This window comes from Globicephala melas, chromosome 3 (assembly GCF_963455315.2).
Source record: "Globicephala melas chromosome 3, mGloMel1.2, whole genome shotgun sequence".
NCBI classification, from domain to species: domain Eukaryota; kingdom Metazoa; phylum Chordata; class Mammalia; order Artiodactyla; family Delphinidae; genus Globicephala; species Globicephala melas.
This window is the reverse complement of record NC_083316.1, coordinates 121,975,704-121,992,981: the sequence shown is the minus strand read 5'-3', so window position 1 is coordinate 121,992,981 and position 17,278 is coordinate 121,975,704. Positions and strand designations below refer to the sequence as shown.

Sequence of the window (17,278 nt, the reverse complement as noted above, 5' to 3'; positions counted from 1 at the left end):
TCCTTCTTAGAACTGCTTTTGCTGCATCCCATAGGTTTTTGTTAATCATGTTTTCACTGTCATTTGTTTCTAGGTGTTTTTTGAGTTCCTCTCTGATTTCTTCAGTGATCTCTTTGTTATTTAGTAGTGTACTATTTAGCCTCTATGTGTTTGTATTTTTTACAGATTTTTTTCCTGTAACTGATATCTAGTCTCATGGCGTTGTGGTCAGAAAAGGTACTTGATACTTGATTTCAATTTTCTTCAATTTACTGATGCTTGATTTGTGACCCAAGATATGATCTATCCTGGAGAATGATCCATGAGAATTTGAGAAGAAAATGTATTCTGTTGTTTTTGGATGGAATGTCCTATAAATACAATTCCATCCATCTTGTTTAATGTATCATTTAAAGCTTGTGTTTCCTTATTTATTTTCATTTTGGATGATCTGTCCATTGGTGAAAGTGAGGAGTTAAAGTCCCCTACTATGATTGTGTTACTGTCGATTTCCCCTTTTATGGCTGTTAGCATTTGCCTTATGTATTGAGGTGCTCCTATGTTGGGTGCATAAATATTTACAATTGTTATATATTCATCTTGGATTGATCCCTTGATCATTATGTAGTGTCTTTCTTTGTCTCTTGTAATAGTCTTTATTTTAAAGTCTCTTTGGTATGATGTGAGAATTGCTACTCTAGCTTTCTTTTGATTTCCATTTGCATGGAATATCTTTTTCCATCCCCTCACTTTCAGTCTGTATGTGTCCCTAGGTCTGAAGTGGGTCTCTTGTAGACAGCACATATACAAGTCTTGTTTTTGTATCCATTCAGCCAGTCTATGTCTTTTGGTTGGAGCACGTTATCCATTTACATTTAAGGTAATTATCCATATGTATGTTCCTATTGCCATTTTATTAATTGTTTGGGGTTTGTTTTGGTAGGTGTTTTCCTTCTCTTCTCTTTCCTGCCTAGAGAAGTTCCTTTAGCATTTATTGTAAAGCTGGCTTGGTGATGCTGAATTCTCTTAGCTTTTGCTTGTCTGTAAAGGTTTAATTTCTCTGTTGGATCTGAATGAGATCCTTGCTGGGTAGAGTAAACTTGGTTGCAGGTTTTTCTCCTTCATCACTTTAAATATGTCCTGCCATTCCCTTTTGTCTTCCAGAGTTTCTGCTGAAAAATCAGCTGTTAACCTTATGGGGATTCCCTTGTATATTATTTGTTGCTTTTCCCTTGCTGCTTTTAATATTTTTTCTTTGTATTTAATTTTTGATAGTTTGATAATATGTGTCTTGGTGTGTTTCTCCTTGGATTTATCCTGTATGGAACTCTCTGTGCTTCCTGGACATGATTGACTATTTCCTTTCCCATATTAGGGAAGTTTTTGACTATAATCTCTTCAAATATTTTCTCAGTCACTTTTTTTCTCTTCTTCTTCTGGGACCCCTATAATTCGAATGTTGATGCATTGAATGTTGTCCCAGAGGTCTCTGAGACTGTCTTCAGTTCTTTTCATTCTTTTTTCTTTCCTGCTCTGTGGTAGTTATTTCCACTATTTTATCTTGCAGCTCACTTATCTGTTCTTCTGCCTCAGTTATTCTACTGTTGATTCCTTCTAGAGAATTTTTAATTTCATTTATTGTGTTGTCCATCATTGTTTGTTTGCTCTTTAGCTCTTCTAGGTCCTTGTTAAACGTTTCTTGTATTTTCTCCATTCTATTTCCAAGATTTTGGATCATCTTTACTATTATTACCTGAATTCTGTTTCAGGTACACTGCCTTTTTCCTCTTCATTTGTTAGGTCTGGTGGGTGTTTTCATTGCTTCTTCATCTGCTGTGTGTTTCTCTGTCTTCTCATTTTGCATAACTTACTGTGTTTGGAGTCTCCTTTTCACAAGTTGCAGGTTCATAGTTACTGTTGTTTTTGGTGTCTGCCCCCAATGGCTGTGGTTGGTTCAGTGGTTTGTGTAGGCTTCCTGGTAGAGGGGACTTGTGCCTGTGTTCTGGTGGATGAGGCTGGATCTTGCCTTTCTGGTGGGCAGGTCCACGTCTGGTGGTGTGTTTTGGGGTGTCTGTGACCTTATTATGATTTTACGTGCCTCTTTGCTAATGGGTGGCGTTGTGTTCCTGTCTTGCTAGTTGTTTGGCAAAGGGTGTCCAGCACTGTAGCTTGCCGGTCGTTGAGTGGAGCTGGGTCTTTGCCTTGAGATGGAGATCTCTGGGAGAGCTTTCGCCATTTGATATTATGTGGGGCCGGGAGGTCTCCAGTGGACCAATGTCCTGAACTCGGCTCTCTCACCTTAGAGGCACAGACCTGACACCCAGCTGGAGCACCAAGACCCTGTCAGCCATATGGCTCAGAATAAAAGGGAGAAAAAAATAAAGAAAGAAAGAAAAATAAAATAAAATAAATTTATTAAAATAAAAAAGTTAACAATTATTAAAAATTAAAAAAATTAAAAAGTAATTAAAGAAAGAAAGAAGAGAGCAACCAAACCAAAAAACACATCCACCAATGATAACAAGTTCTAAACGCTATACTGAAAAAAAATCCAAAAAACAGACAGACAGAACGTTAGGACAAATGGTAGAAAGCAAAGCTATAGAGACAAAATCACACAAAGAAGTATATACATACACACTCACAAAAAGAGCAAAAGGAAAAAATATATATATATATAAAAGGAAGAGAGCAACCAAATCAATAAACAAATCTACCAATGATAATAAACTCTGAATACTAAACTAAGATAAACATAAAACCAGAAACAAATTAGATGCCAAAAGCAAACCCCAAGTCTACAGTTGCTCCCAACATCCACTGCCTCAATTTTGGAATGATTCGTTGTCCATCCAGGTATTCCACAGATTCAGGGTACATCAAGTTGATTGTTGAGGTTTAATCCGCTGCTCCTGAGGCTGCTGGGAGAGATTTCCCTTTCTCTTCTTTGTTCGCACAGCTCCTTGGGTTCAACTTTGGTGCTGGCCCCGCCTCTGCATGTAGGTCACCCTCTGGCATCTGTTCTTTGCCCAGACAGGACGGGGTTAAAGGAGCGGCTGATTAGGGGACTCTGGCTCACCCAGGCTGCGGGGAGGGAGGGGTACGGAATGCGGGGCCAGCCTGAGGGGGCAGAGGCCAGCGTGACATTGCATCAGCCTGAGGCACGCCGTGTGTTCTCCCGGGGAAGTTGTCCCTGGATCGTGGGACCCTGGCAGTGGTGGGCTGCACAAGCTCCTGGGAGATGAGGTGTGAATAGTGACCTGTGCTCGCACACAGGCTTCTTGGTGGCTGCAGCAGCAGCCTTAGCGTTTCATGCCCATCTCTGGTGTCCACACTTATAGCCGTGGCTCGCACCCGTCTCTGGAGCTCATTTAGGCAGTGCTCTGAATCCCCTGTCCTTGTGCACCCCGAAACAATGGTCTCTTGCCTCTTAGGCAGGTCCAGACTTTTTCCCAGACTCCCTCCCAGCTAGGTGTGGCGCACTAGCCCCCTTCAGGCTGTGTTCACGCAACCAACCCCCGTCGTCTTCCTGGGATATGACCTCTGAAGCCGGAGCCTCAGCTCCCAGCCCCCACCCATCCCAGCGGGTGAGCAGACAAGCCTCTCGGGCTGGTGAGTCCTGGCTGGCACTGATCCTCTGTGTGGGAATCTCTCTGCTTTGCCCTCCGCACCCCTGTTGCTGCGCTCTCCTCTGTGGCTCTGAGAGTTCACCCTCGCCAACCCCTGTCTCCGCCAGTGAAGGGGCTTCCTAGCATGTGGAAAGTTTCCCTCCTTCACGGCTCCCTCCCAGAGGTGCAAGTCCCGTCCCTATTCTTTTGTCTCTGTTTTTTCTTTTTTCTTTGGCCCTACCCAGTTATGTAGGGGAGTTTCTTGCCTTTTGGGAAGTCTGAGGTCTTCTGCCAGTGTTCAGTAGGTGTTCTGTAGGAGTTGTTCCACATGTTGATGTATTTCTGATGTATTTGTGGGGAGGAAGGTGATCTCTACGTCTTACTCCTCCGCCATCTTGAAGACCTCTCCCGCAGACAATTTTTGTCAACGAAATTTATTTACTTTTTCGAATTATAACGTTAGAGGTGTGCTGTTTTCATTTGACCTGCTCTTAACACTTTGGTGGTCTCAGGAGCTTTTCCATAAGCTTAGTCATTCATAACCCAATCCATAAGTCCATCAAAGGAGTTCAGGTCACTGGAAATCTAAGGTATTATAACTGAAAGGTCATGAAGACTCTCTTGACTGTCACTGGACTCTTGTTGGCAGAGCCCATGCTTTGTAATTCTTTGCTCTCTGTCCTTAGTACCTAGTATAAATTTGGATATAGGTTTTAAATATTTAAATCGAGCTATATTATCTGTTTCCGTGATGCTGAATTTGCCTCTGTGATTTGGTTTTCTAATGATATTGGGAAACCTTTGGAACTATTCAAGGAGAGGAATGATTGGAGAGAAGTGGGCACGTTTCCAATAGTGGAAATGTGCAGGAAAGTAGAACGGCAGGGGTTGAATGGCTGTTTAGACCTTCTGTCTCTCTCTGAAAGATGCAGGCCCCTAATGAACTGTGAGATTTCCTTTCTAATCAGGAGTATGTCTGTCTAATCAGGTCAGGAATGTACTTTAGGGAATTCCTACGCAAGCACCAGACCCGCAGTGACCCAAAGTCTTGGCAAGGATAAAGAGTCATCCCAAATTTTCTAGAGATGACTAATGGTCTTTAAGTTTAATGAGAAACAGTATGAACCAGCAGTCACCTGGTCTGAATCCTAGCCCTGCCAGGTCCTCTGTCCCTTGGATTCCTCATGTTTAAAATGAAGTTATTAATGAAATCTATCTCATTGGGTTGTTCTGGGGAGTCTATGAAACGATGCATCCAATAAGTGCTTACTAGATGTAGGATTCTGTTCATCTATTTCATTTTTGCAAGCAAATCCCAGAAGAGAACCAGAAGCCAGGTGATTCTCACTCTCACCCAAACTCAACCCCAAGGAAGAATATTCTGGGCCATTTGGCTGGTCAGTTCTGTTTTTTTTTTTTTTTTTTTTTTTGCGGTACGCAGGCCTCTCACTGTTGTGGCCTCTCCCGTTGTGGAGCACAGGCTCTGGACGCACAGGCTCAGCAGCCATGGCTCACGGGCCCAGCCGCTCAGCGGCATGTGGGATCTTCCCGGACCGGGGCACGAACCCGTGTCCCCTGCATCGGCAGGCGGACTCTTAACCACTGTGCCACCAGGGAAGCCCTGGTCAGTTCGTTATTGACCAAAATGCTCTAACACAATGTATCACTAAGCTCAGCTATTTGCATTCCATCTTTTTGCTTTTTGTTTTTAATTTTTAAAAATAAAATCACTTTTTTGTTAAAATAAATTTATTTTAAAAGGAAACTTAAAAAATACTCCTGTAAATGGAAAACCAGTTTCATCTGCTGCAATTTGAAAGCAAAAGTACATTTCGTTAAAACAGTAAAATGCCATTGAATTCCAATTAAATGATGCTGCCTGCCTACGTCTGAACTTGAGGCCTAAGCAATTTGTCAAAAAGGGAGAATTAGTGTTATAGAGGCATTGAAGAGTAGCCCTAAACTGAGGCTTTCTCCTTGATGTCATCAAAGGAGTGAAGGAGAAATGAATCACTTTCTCACTGTGTGATTCACTGTTACTTGCTTTGTGTTGGGGTACCCTCAGCTTTGGAAAACTTTGTTCCAGTGTATTATAAAGGAACTGGAATGATGCAAAGAACCAAAAGGAGGGCAGAATCCTATGCATTTTCTGTGTCATAAATGTTGGTTCAACCATCTCTGCATCTGGTGAAAGTCTTACTTGCATTTTTTTCCTCTTAATTTTTAATAAAAGACAATGGTCTACTAAACATAGTTGTAGTCTTTCCACTCTGTAGGCTTTGAAGGGAGTGCTAAAGACAGCTGTGTGAGAGGAGAAAGTAGGAAAGTGAGAATGCATCTTACCATTCTATTAATATTAAAAAAATAATTCAGCTGCTTAAATCCAAGTAAAGTCTGTAGTCTAGTTATTACATTATGTTAGTGTCCTAGTTTTTATACTGTATTATTGTTATGTATGATGTTATCATTGAGGGAAGACTGGTGAAGGGTGCAAGGGATTTCTCTGTACTACTTCCATGTTTGCAACTTCTTGTGAGTCTATAATTATTTCAAAAAAAAAAAAACAAAGAAAAGAAACCAGTAAAAAAATTAGCTAAAATCTTACAAATATGTCCTTATTTGACCCTGAAATACCACTTCTAGAAATTTATACTAATGCAACAGGTATATACCCCAGTATGTTCCTCATATAATTATTTATGGTATTTGAAACATCCTTAATGTCCAATAATAGGGGAATGGGTAAATGGGTAAATAAATGGTGGCATAGATAGATAGATATTACAGCTATTGAAAATTATAGTGGAGATGTATATTTAATGACATAAAGGACATGCACAATTAAGTAAATATAGAAACTTACAAGCCATATGAGCCCAGGTTATTTAAGAATGATATGTAGATATATATTATTGAGACTAGAAGAATGTATGCCCAAATGTCAGTGACAGTAATTTCTGGCCACTAGACTTACCAATTGATTTTAATTTTTTTATTTTGCTCATGTGTATTTGTAGTTTTTCTGCAATGAATGTATGTTACCAGTGTAATAAATATTTCAAAGATAATAAAACTAGCTTAAATCGTTATAGATTTACTAAAACATTTTCAACAGACAGAGTTAAATCCTGTAACACTAATAATCTATGCATTACAATTGATAAGATAGCCATTGGAAAGAAAAATAAATCACAAAGCTCCGAAATTGCTGTATGTAGATGTTATTCCACAACAGATACTGTGACTTACAAAAGAAAAGGGCTGTGGTCAATTACTTCACTCATAACCTGTCTTTCTCCTTTTCCTTTACTGTTTCTTTTCTGATGAAATCACTAAATGTTTTGATTCAAAATCATGAGCAGGATGCACCCTTAATACTTACTAAACTCAGGGCAAGTCTGTGCAAGAGCTGACTATTTGCCTAGGCTAATGAGTAACCACGATCTAGTACTTTTGATCACAGTTGGGAAAGTTACAAAACTTAGTAATTCCTTACTTGCCCTGATTAGTCCTACATGCCTTTCTTCATAGGTAAGTCTTCTAGGATAATATGAAAATACATGGTAAACAAATGTCTTCCTCCTTTTAAAAATATTTATTATTTATTTGGTTGCACTGGGTCTTAGTTGTGGCAGGCGGGCTCCTTAGTTGTGGCATGTGAACTCTTAGTTGTGACATGCATGTAGGATCTAGTTCACTGACCAGGGATTGAACCTGGGCCCACTGAATTGGGAGCACAGAGTCTTAATCAGTGTGCTACCAGGGAAGTCCCCTATCTTCCTCTTTTTTAGAAGAGAGAAGTAGAATTATTTTTCTGTAACTGACTGTAAATATTTGCCAAATCAATTAGACATTTTTTTGGGCCCTGTGATGGTGCTGATTATATATTAATTATATAAAATATTACTTACTCACTTGTCCCTGTAAATTGTTTCTCTTCCAAATAATCCCTGTTCCTTGGTGCAGGAACCGTTTGTGTTGTTCATTTGCACCTGAGACAAATTTTAAGTGCTTAATAAATATTTGCTGAGTGGTGAGGATGACTCATTTGTGCTTGGAATTCTTACTGCAATCCTAGGGAGAAAGCCTGGGACTTGGAATCTGCAGACATGTTTAGGAAACTCACCTCTGCCGCTGACAGCTCTGTGACCCCAGGTGTTCAGTAGCTCTAAGCCCCATCCGCAAAAGTGCTATCAGTAACATGTAATTCTCAGGCATGGCATAAGGAATAAACCTCCTAATATGCATTGGTAGCATTAGAACAGTATCTGGTACAGAGTAGTTGCTTGAAAGATATTAGTTGACAATACCTGAATTCCTCCTTTTGTCCTAGCTGTAAATGGCCTCTTTCTGCCATTGTTTCTGACTTACTATAGTGGTTAAGAGTGTAAGCTCTGAAGTCTGAAGTCAGTCTGTGCCATCTTTTTTTTTTTTTAATTTTTATAAAAGAATAGTTGCTTTACAATGTTGTGTTAGTTTCTGCTGTACAGCAAAGTGAATCAGCTATATGTATACATATATCCCCCGTTTTTTGGATTTTCTTCCCATTTAGGTGACCACAGAGCATTGAGTAGAGTCCCCTGTGCTATACAGTAGGTTCTCATTAGTTATCTATTTTATACATAGTGGTGTATATATGTCAATCCCGATCTCCCAATTCATCCTATCTCCCCCTTCTCCCTTTGGTATCCATACCTTTGTTCTCTACATCTGTGTCTCCATTTCTGCTTTGCAAATAAGTTCATCTGTACCCTTTTTCTAGATTCCACATATAAGTGATATTACCTGATATTTGTTTTTCTCTTTCTGACTTATGCCATCTTATTAAATAAGAGGATGACTTAGAGCAAGTTGATTAAACACTCTGTACTTGGTTTTCTCATCTGTACAACAGGGATGATAATAATAGCGCTCATTCCATAGGATCATTGTAGGCATACACTGAGAAGATGCTTATAAAATGCTTCAAAGAGTGTGACACAGAGTAAGTGCTAAGTAAAAGTTAGCCATTATCCTCTTACCAGGCCTCTTATCATTTATGGTGTTGCATCTAAAGTACAATTTAAAACTGAGCCCAACTCCTGGCTTCTTCTTTTCCTGAAGGAGTCATTCATTCCGATTTGGCCATTACATGATTGTCAACTCACAGAGTAGCCGCAGTGGTCTTGAGCGTTGTAGCATCTTATAGACTTTAAGAGGGGGTGGGGGCTTCCTATTATGTTAGAATAAACAATAACAATGAACATTATTTTGTGCCAGATTCTGCGCAAAGAACGATAACCCTAGTATTACCCCAATCTTAATAGATTAGGAGACAGTTTTAGAGAGGTTTATGTTTTGCCCCAACTAGTGCTTGGGGGAACGTCAAGACTTATGCCCAGGCAATCTCTACTCTTAACCTTCAAGTCATCCCATTTGCTACATTTATCATAGAAAAAACGACGCTATTTTTGTGAATTCCTTATTGTAATTTTGATCCGAGATTTTTATTTTTAGTTCCACTCAGTAGAGCCCAAACCTTGGAAACATAAGCAGCCTTCACACAGTAACATTGGGTTAATCTACAAGGAACAGAAATGGAAATAAGCCTGAAACGTAAATGGAGAAAATATAGGGGGTATTTTTTTTAGATGAAACGATGAGAAGTGCCAAAAACTAAATAAAGACTAGTCAATATATTTGGATAAAAATTCCTTTTGTTTTTAACAACAAATGGAGAATTCCATAAATATAACCAGAATTATTATCTCATTTTGTTTTCACGCCCAATTTATGACTGTGAAATAACTTGTGAGCTAGAACTCTAAAATAGATTTGTCCTGCTGCATCTGCCTTTTCCATCTGCAATATTATCTTTGTGGAAATCATCTATGGGTAGATTAGGAGTATAGGAGTACGGTTATTGAAGAAGAGGGCTCACATGTTGGACAGTTCATCTCTTAAACATTTTTTTTTCCGAAGTATAGTTGATTTACAGTGTTGTGTTAATTTCTGCTGTACAGCAAAGTGATTCAGTTACACATGTATACATTCATTTTCATATTCTTTTCCATTATGGTTTATCACAGGATATTGAATCTAGTTCCCTGTGCTATACAGTAGGACCTTGCTGTTTATCCATTCCATATATAATAGTTTACATCTGCTAATCCCAAACTCCCACTCCATCCCTCCTCCCCCCACCCCCGTCCTCCTGACAACCACAAATCTGTTCTCTATGTCTGTGAGTTGAACAGTTCATCTCTGGTGCCTGTCTCTAAACTCAACTACTCCTTGCTCCTTGCTTGGGGCAAAAAATGGCTTGGATTCTAAACCAACTTCAGTCTTTTGGCATTATCTATTGCAATTTTAAATATGTGTTCCCTTTTACTCAGTAATTTCACATTTAGAAGTTTATTCAAGAGAAATGCCCAAATATACAAAGATACATATAAGGGTTTTTACTGTTACCTTCTTTGTGATTCATGATAAATATCCATCAGGAAGGGATTGTGTATATATACCATAATGTGGTCATACAGAGGAATACATAGATAGATACAATACAAAAGAGAAAACTGTAGGCAGTGTTCATAATACTCATACTACAGAAGGGTTTTGAAAGGATAGACATCAATGATTGCAAACTCAAATGCATATGGGGGCCAGACTGGTTTTATGAATGGGTCAGGTAGGTACTGTGACAACCTTGAGAGCACACCCTATGTGAAATCAACTGGCACCACTCAGCTTCAGATAATCATTGCTAATGGGTTGGTGGATTTTTGGATTTTCCAAGAAAAGCTGTAACTTCTCGTGCTACTTTGTGGTAGTCTATTTCCTTCTCTGCCGCCTTCAGAGCTCCACAAAAAATATCTCAGTTACATGAACCTTTAGATTTTTATTTTGTGGCAACTAATAGAAATATTAAAAAAAATATTTTAAACTGGATTTTGTCTTGCGGGCTCACAGTATGGGGGCCATACTCTTAGCAATGGCTCTCTCTGGAGAATCGTATTATGGGCCAATTTCCACTCTCTATACGTTGCTTTACGTTTGAGGGGTTTTCGGCCTGTCTCAAGAACCCGTTTCTTGGTCGAGGTGAGGGCTGAGGGCCCTATACCCATGATGAGCAAGAGTTCAGGCCTTCCCAGTGACCTAGAAATCCACCTCCTTGACCAGGTCTTGGAGATAAGCCTTGTACTGGTTCAAGGTGAGGGAGAGTAAGTGGCTGTTGGAAATGTGCAGGTTCAAGGTATGCCCCAGGGAGGAGGTACCCTCTAAATGGGCCATATCTGGCAGGGTGCTGAGGCACGTGGGAACAACCTTGACCACCAGGAGCCTCTTGATAGACAGCTGGTCCTGGGACCACGAGTCCCCAGCAAGAGGATTACAGGGTGTAGATGGTGTCTGCTTCCTTCCCTGAAGATGATCAGGTTTGCCACAAAAGGTTCCAGGTGGCACATGCCTCCTTTCTTGCCCTTGGGGGCCTCGCCATTGTGCTGGTGGCCACCATCAGGAAGGCGGTCTAGCCCATGGCCCAGTACCAGTGGCGGTACCCCAGCCTCTGGGCCCGTAGCTGCTGCCAAGCTCTCTGCAGAGCTTCCCGCTTCCTCCCCCCACCCCCCTGCAAGGCAGCTCAGCACAGCCTCATGTAGCCTGTCATACCCTGGGGTCTGACAGTCTTATTGGCTGTCCAAGCAGTGCCCTGTCCCCTGCATCTGACCCCACCAGCCACAGGCCCCTGGGGCAGAAGACAGTCTGCTGGAAGACTTGGTACCCAGGTAGGAGGTGGTCCCCTTGAACTTCCACTCTGAGCAGTGATAGCAGCAATCTTAAGAGAGAGGGATGAGAGAGTGTAAGGGGCCGTCTCCCCAGCTCCAGCCCCTCCCATTGCCACAGCTGGTACTCACCTGCCTCAGGTAAGCTGCCACAGTGGGCTATTGGGAGTGGGAGCGGGGGTCCAAGTTAGGGCAGGGAACAGGGATGTTTAAGGTGGGGCTCAGCAAAAGCTGAGGAGTGTGCTCAGGGTCCACACCCAGGCTCGAGGGCCCCCATCTGGTAATGGGGCCAAGCCCATTGTCACTCAGGAACTCCTTCTGGGCATCAGAGGTACCACATCTGCCACTGGTGTCTGGAGAGGTATCCGGCTCAGGAAAGTCCCCAGCTCCTGAGGTCACAAACTCGTAGATCTAGTGCAGATCCTGGGGGGTCCTTGCTCTGTCCTAGGCCAAATGCAATAAAATACTTCCTTCTGGTTTAGGGCAGACGGGAAATACCGTTTCTGGGTCAGCAGGTTGGGCTTATCCTTCTCAGGGTTTTAGGACCTCTAGCCTTGGCCCAGGCTGGAAGATGCGGAAGTCCTCCCGCTGGGCATCTTGCCGCAAACCATTCTTCAAAGTGATGCAGAGGCACATGCGGCTCTGGTCCAGGCAGGCCACGCCCTACGGCTGCCCCAGGCCCAGCTGCCACACGGATCCGAGGCTTTAGGGTTCCCATGGTCCAGCATAGAGGCTCGGTGCACGCAGGGTGCTGGGACCTAGGCCTGCTCTTGGACTCCATGTAGCTCTTGAGCTCAGAGCTGCACGTATCCGTCCCCTTCCTGGCAGCTGGGATTTAGAGTGGTGGAGCTTTCTTTTCTATCTACTGCTTTTATGATGAATACAAACACACAAACATACTTACACTGGCCTCATGCTAGAAAGGTCTGAACCAAAGTGAGTTTCCAGACCATTTCAGACTGGAGCCAGTTTCAGGATTTTGGCCTAGCTTTGGTTTTGTTACTGATCGCAAGTATCTTGAGTTTGGTGGATACCCCTGGGCTCATCTAGATAATGAGCTCATCTGGATACTGCTTTGGACTAGGGTTTCTGCAGCCTTGAGATACTTCTGGCTGTGTTGGACCGTATGGGTCCTTGGGGTAGAAGCAGCATTTTAAGGAAGGGAACGATCATCTCTCTCAATTTCCATGATGTGCTCAGAGTTTGTGGGAAAATGAATAGCTAAGTGATCATCTTTCATTCATTCATTCATTCACTCTTTCATTCAACAAAGATGCTCTGAGTGCTTACTATGTGTCTGGCCCTTTGTTGGGTCTTGATAGCAGTGAGAGATTTGCATGGAGTTCCCAGCTTTGGAGGTAGCACCAAATAAAGAGACTGATGTAAAATCGTGTGAAACGTAGTGTGGTGAGGATCAGCACATGATGCCTCGGGAGACTCCAGTGGAAGTTAGGGAAGACTTGCCTGAAGAGGTAGCACCTGGGCTGAGTTTGGAGAGATGAGCAGGAGTTAGCCTGGTAAAGAAATGAGGGACTGTTGAGAGATCCACAGGTGTAAAGGCATGAAGGCAGGAGAGGACATGGGACCTTCTGGGAACAGCCCGTACTCTGTAGAGCCTGAGTACTGAGTTTGTGGCAGGAGATGTCAGGCTTTGGGATGAGCGTGGGCAGCCATCTGATCACAAGCGCTTGATAGAGCAGCCTGGGATGCCTGGGCTCCATCCTAAAAGAACGTGAAAGCCAACGACTGGTTTTAAGCTAGGGAGATTTGGGGGCTGTCTTATATATTTATGTCAACAAATATTTTCACCCAGAGTTTTCATTTTGTGTTCCCTTGATTCTATGAACCAAGGGGTGTGAGGTGGGAAATACTGTTTTTTTGGTTTTGTTTTTATCAAGTGAAAGGAAACAAGTGTTTAAAAAAAAAAAACTCTACAAAATAATGGGTGAGAAACTGTAGCTTTAAGTTTTATACCTTCTGTGCTGCTTGACTTTAGATGTTTCATGACATGTCATACATTGCCTGCAAGTTAATTAACCCATTAACTTGGAAGGTTGCTGGTAAATTCCAAACCAGTTTCGAGGGTGTGTATGTATTCTGAGTGGGGAGCTGGTTAAAGACATCCATAACATTATGATAATCCTTGCTGAATATTGCTAGGATTTCAACTAGCAATTCATGCCATTTCTGGCACCATTACCCACAAAAGGCCACGCTTCCCCAGAAAGGTAGATGAATCCTCAATGAATAGGAAGAGAATAAACATGTTTAACTTGGTAATAACTTGACTTCCCTGTCTCACAAGGTGAAAGGGAAAAGTCAGTGGTTTTTGAGAGAGAGAGAAGGGAGGGGAGGGAGGAACAGACTGGGTTGACTGGTGACGCTGTGAAAGCCCCACAATTGCTGTCACGGTGGTTTTTCATCCCTGGAGCAGGGTGATCTCATTTGCTGCTGCCTATGCATTCATCTCTGGCTTTCTTGTCTTTTTGCCATGAGGACACATGCATATGCTGAATGTGTAAGTGTGCCCCAGGGAGGCTGTAAGGATTTTAGAGGCAGACTAAGCAGGATTCAGATTCTCCTCTGCAACTTACTTAGCTGTGAGAGCCTGGGAAAATTGTTTACCCTACCTGATCGGATTTCAGAGTGCCCACCTAGCCTGGGCTTCTGTGACAATTAAATGGGCTGAGATGTTTGTGTATAGTGACTGACACATACCTGATGTTCAATAGATGTTAATTTCTCTCCCGACCCTGGACTAACGTTACTTTTAATTGGTTTTCATAGGAATAGCCATTTGTCTCCCTGACTCTCTGTCCTGCTTACTTTTCACCAGTAAGGAAACACATGTTCAGAGAAGTGGGAACTTTGGGAGCAGAATGCCTTGTATTCCAATCCTAGTGTTACTACTCGCTTTGGACAGGTGACTCAATATTTTTATTTTATTTTATTTTTAAATTTATTTTAAAGTAATGTGTATTTTGTTGTAGTTTATCTTATGACAGGGCCGAAAGTAAGCTCATCGCACGAGATGAATTGTGCCGAAACACAGCAGTAGAGGGCTGCCTGCCGCTCGCTCAGGCAAAACAGCGCCGTCTGTCCCGCTGTGGTAGCTTTTATTAAAGCATTATCTATGTTTACATTTTAAGACTTATTTTCTTAACATTCCAGAAATGCCAAAGCAGCAACATATGCTTCTATTGATTATACAAGCATTAATGGGCTTTCTTGAAAACATGCCGTGCTTCGTCCTTGAGCGCAAAAGCAGCACAAGGTTCCCACCATTATTTTGATTATACTGAAGTAGCACAAGGACATTTCCTTACGTTCCCACCATTCTGATTATACTGAGGACATCTCATGGATCAGTGCCCAAAACACTCAATGCTTATTCGCAGGCCCCCGGTTTGCCGGGGTGGGGCTCAAAGCATCCAGGACTGTTCACAGTTCTGGCTTATTCGCATGCCCCTGGTTTGCCGGGGTGGCTCAAAGCAATCAGGACTGTTTGCAGTTCTGGCTTATTCGCCAGCCCCCAGTTTGCTGGGGCGGGGGGCCTCATGGGTCACATCTCCTTTCCATGTCCTCAGTTATTCCACTATAGTATTTGTTTTGTTGTTGTTGTTGTTTTAATTAATTCATTAATTTGGTTGCACTGGGTCTTAGTCGCGGCAGGCAGGCTCCTTAGTTGTGGCATGTGAACTCTTAGTTGCGGCATGCATTTGGGATCTAGTTCCTTGACCAGGGATTGAACCCGGACACCCTGCATTGGGAGTGCACAGTCTTATCCACTGCACCATCAGGGAAGTCCCTCAATAATTTCAGAGTTAGTTTTCTTCTCTTTGAAATGGGAACAGTGATGCCCAATACTTCCTGCATCTTCCACGGTCATTGTAAAGACTCAGTGAAGTAAGGCAGGGTTCCCAAACCTCAGAGAATCAGAATCACCCAGACATCTTGTTAAAACAGAGCGCTGGACTCCATCCTCAGGGGTTGTGATTCCTGAAGTCTTGGGAGAGGCTGAGAATTTGCATTTCTAACCAATTCCCAGACAGTGCTAGTGTGGTGGTCCCAGGCCATACTTTGACAACAGGGCAGCCTGTCAATACCAGATGGATGTGAGCTACCATCACCTTTTGTATTTTTGGGTAGGGGTCATAAAGTAGTTGCCACCACTTGGCTATTATTCTAATTTGGGGTCCTTATTTTGGCTATGTCAATTAATTGCTTAATTTTGAATTTAAGTAGAACTAATATAAGCAGTGAGGAGAAATAATTTAGTATTCTAGGGGGTTGGAATCTACCTTTGCTGCTGAGGACATCTGTGTGACACAGACATAGGAAGGAGGGGCCTGGACTGACCAGGCATCAATACAGTTTTATCAGCCTTGACCTCTTGGGACGTGTCTGGATTAAAAAACACATTTCTGGAACATTCTCCTATTGCACAAGACTCTCTACCAGGTGTTAAGGGCACGTTTTAGGGAAATTCTGGAAAATGACAGGGGAGTTCCACAGGCCAGAATTTCTTTTAGTAACTTGTAAAAAAAAAAAAAAAAAAAAACACCCATCATCCCTAGGGCTTTTAAGTGCATAAAGATGGATCTTCCCACTGAGGAAATCATGGGCCCTGACTCTTTTATTTTATAAGGTGGATGGCATGGGCTTCTCTGGTGGCGCAGTGGTTGAGAGTCCGCCTGCCGATTCAGGGGACGTGGGTTCGTGCCCCGGTCCGGGAAGATCCCACATGCCGCAGAGCAGCTGTGCCCGTGAGCCATGGCCGCTGAGCCTCCGCATCCGGAGCCTGTTGCTCCGCAACGGGAGAGGACACAACAGTGAGAGGCCCGCGTACCGCAAAAAAAAAAAAAAAAAAAAAAAATGTCAGGAAGTAGAAGGTGGATGGCAAAGATAAGGGTCATGGTGACACCTCTGTCACTTCATGAGCAGCCTGAATTACAGATCTAAAATTAACAGCTTCTCCCCCAACCACCAACCCAATACTTAAACTCTCCTTTGTCATTGTTTCTAGAAGCAATCGAGTCATAAGAAATTCTACCTGAATCTGCAAGCCTTTCAAACACAGCCAAGGTGGGGAATTCAGTGTCACGTTAGCGTTAAGGGTTTAGATTCTGGGGCTTCCCTGGTGGCTCAGTGGTTGAGAGTCCGCCTGCAGACGCAGGGGACAGGGGTTCGTGCCCCGGTCCGGGAGGATCCCACATGCCGCAGAGCGGCTGGGCCCGTGAGCCATGGCCGCTGAGCCTGCGCGTCCAGAGCCTGTGCTCCGCAACGGGAGAGGCCACAGCAGTGAGAGGCCCGCGTACCCCCCCAAAAAAAAAGAAAAAAAAAGAGTTTAGGTTCTGGGGTCAGATGGATGGGGCCCATCTCTCCACTTTCTGGCTTGGAGAGAGTGCCCTTAACAGATGACTTTCTAAACTCCCATTTTCTTATCTAAATTGAGGGCAGTAGTAGTACTTATTCCAAAGAGTCTTTGTGAGGGTTATTTAGATAAGTATGTGAGGACTCAATAAATGACAGCTATTGTTACTACCCGGGTGATTTTTAAGAGTTTAGGATTGGGACCAACAGCTGCATGCCCCCCTGAGCTGTCACGTTTACAGAATTATCCAGCAGTGTTCAGTTGGTTTGTGGGGCTAGATTTTCTGTTTTCTCCAATTTGTTTATATGGTTTTGGATTGAAAGAGAAGGGGAAAGAAATGGGGACACAGTGACAGAGGATGGCCTGTGGGGAGTATGACCCTGCCTGACCCAAGGAACTGCAGCTCAGACCCCGTAAGGCAGGGGTTAGAGCCATAAGCTGAAGGATCTGTTCTCCCCAGGTGGTGCGGGACACTCAGTGGCTCAGAGGCCAAGGTGACAAAATGCAGAGTTGGGGAAAGGGCTTACACATGGCACCAGGGGTGCAGTGAAAACAAA

General features: G+C 42.9%; 1 pseudogene; it reads right to left on the bottom strand.

Annotated features, from left to right (window-relative positions):
• Window positions 1-10,724: 10,724 nt before the first annotated feature.
• LOC115844232 (interferon regulatory factor 3 pseudogene) lies at window positions 10,725-11,983 on the bottom strand (annotated as a pseudogene).
• Between the last annotated feature and the right edge of the window lie 5,295 nt (window positions 11,984-17,278).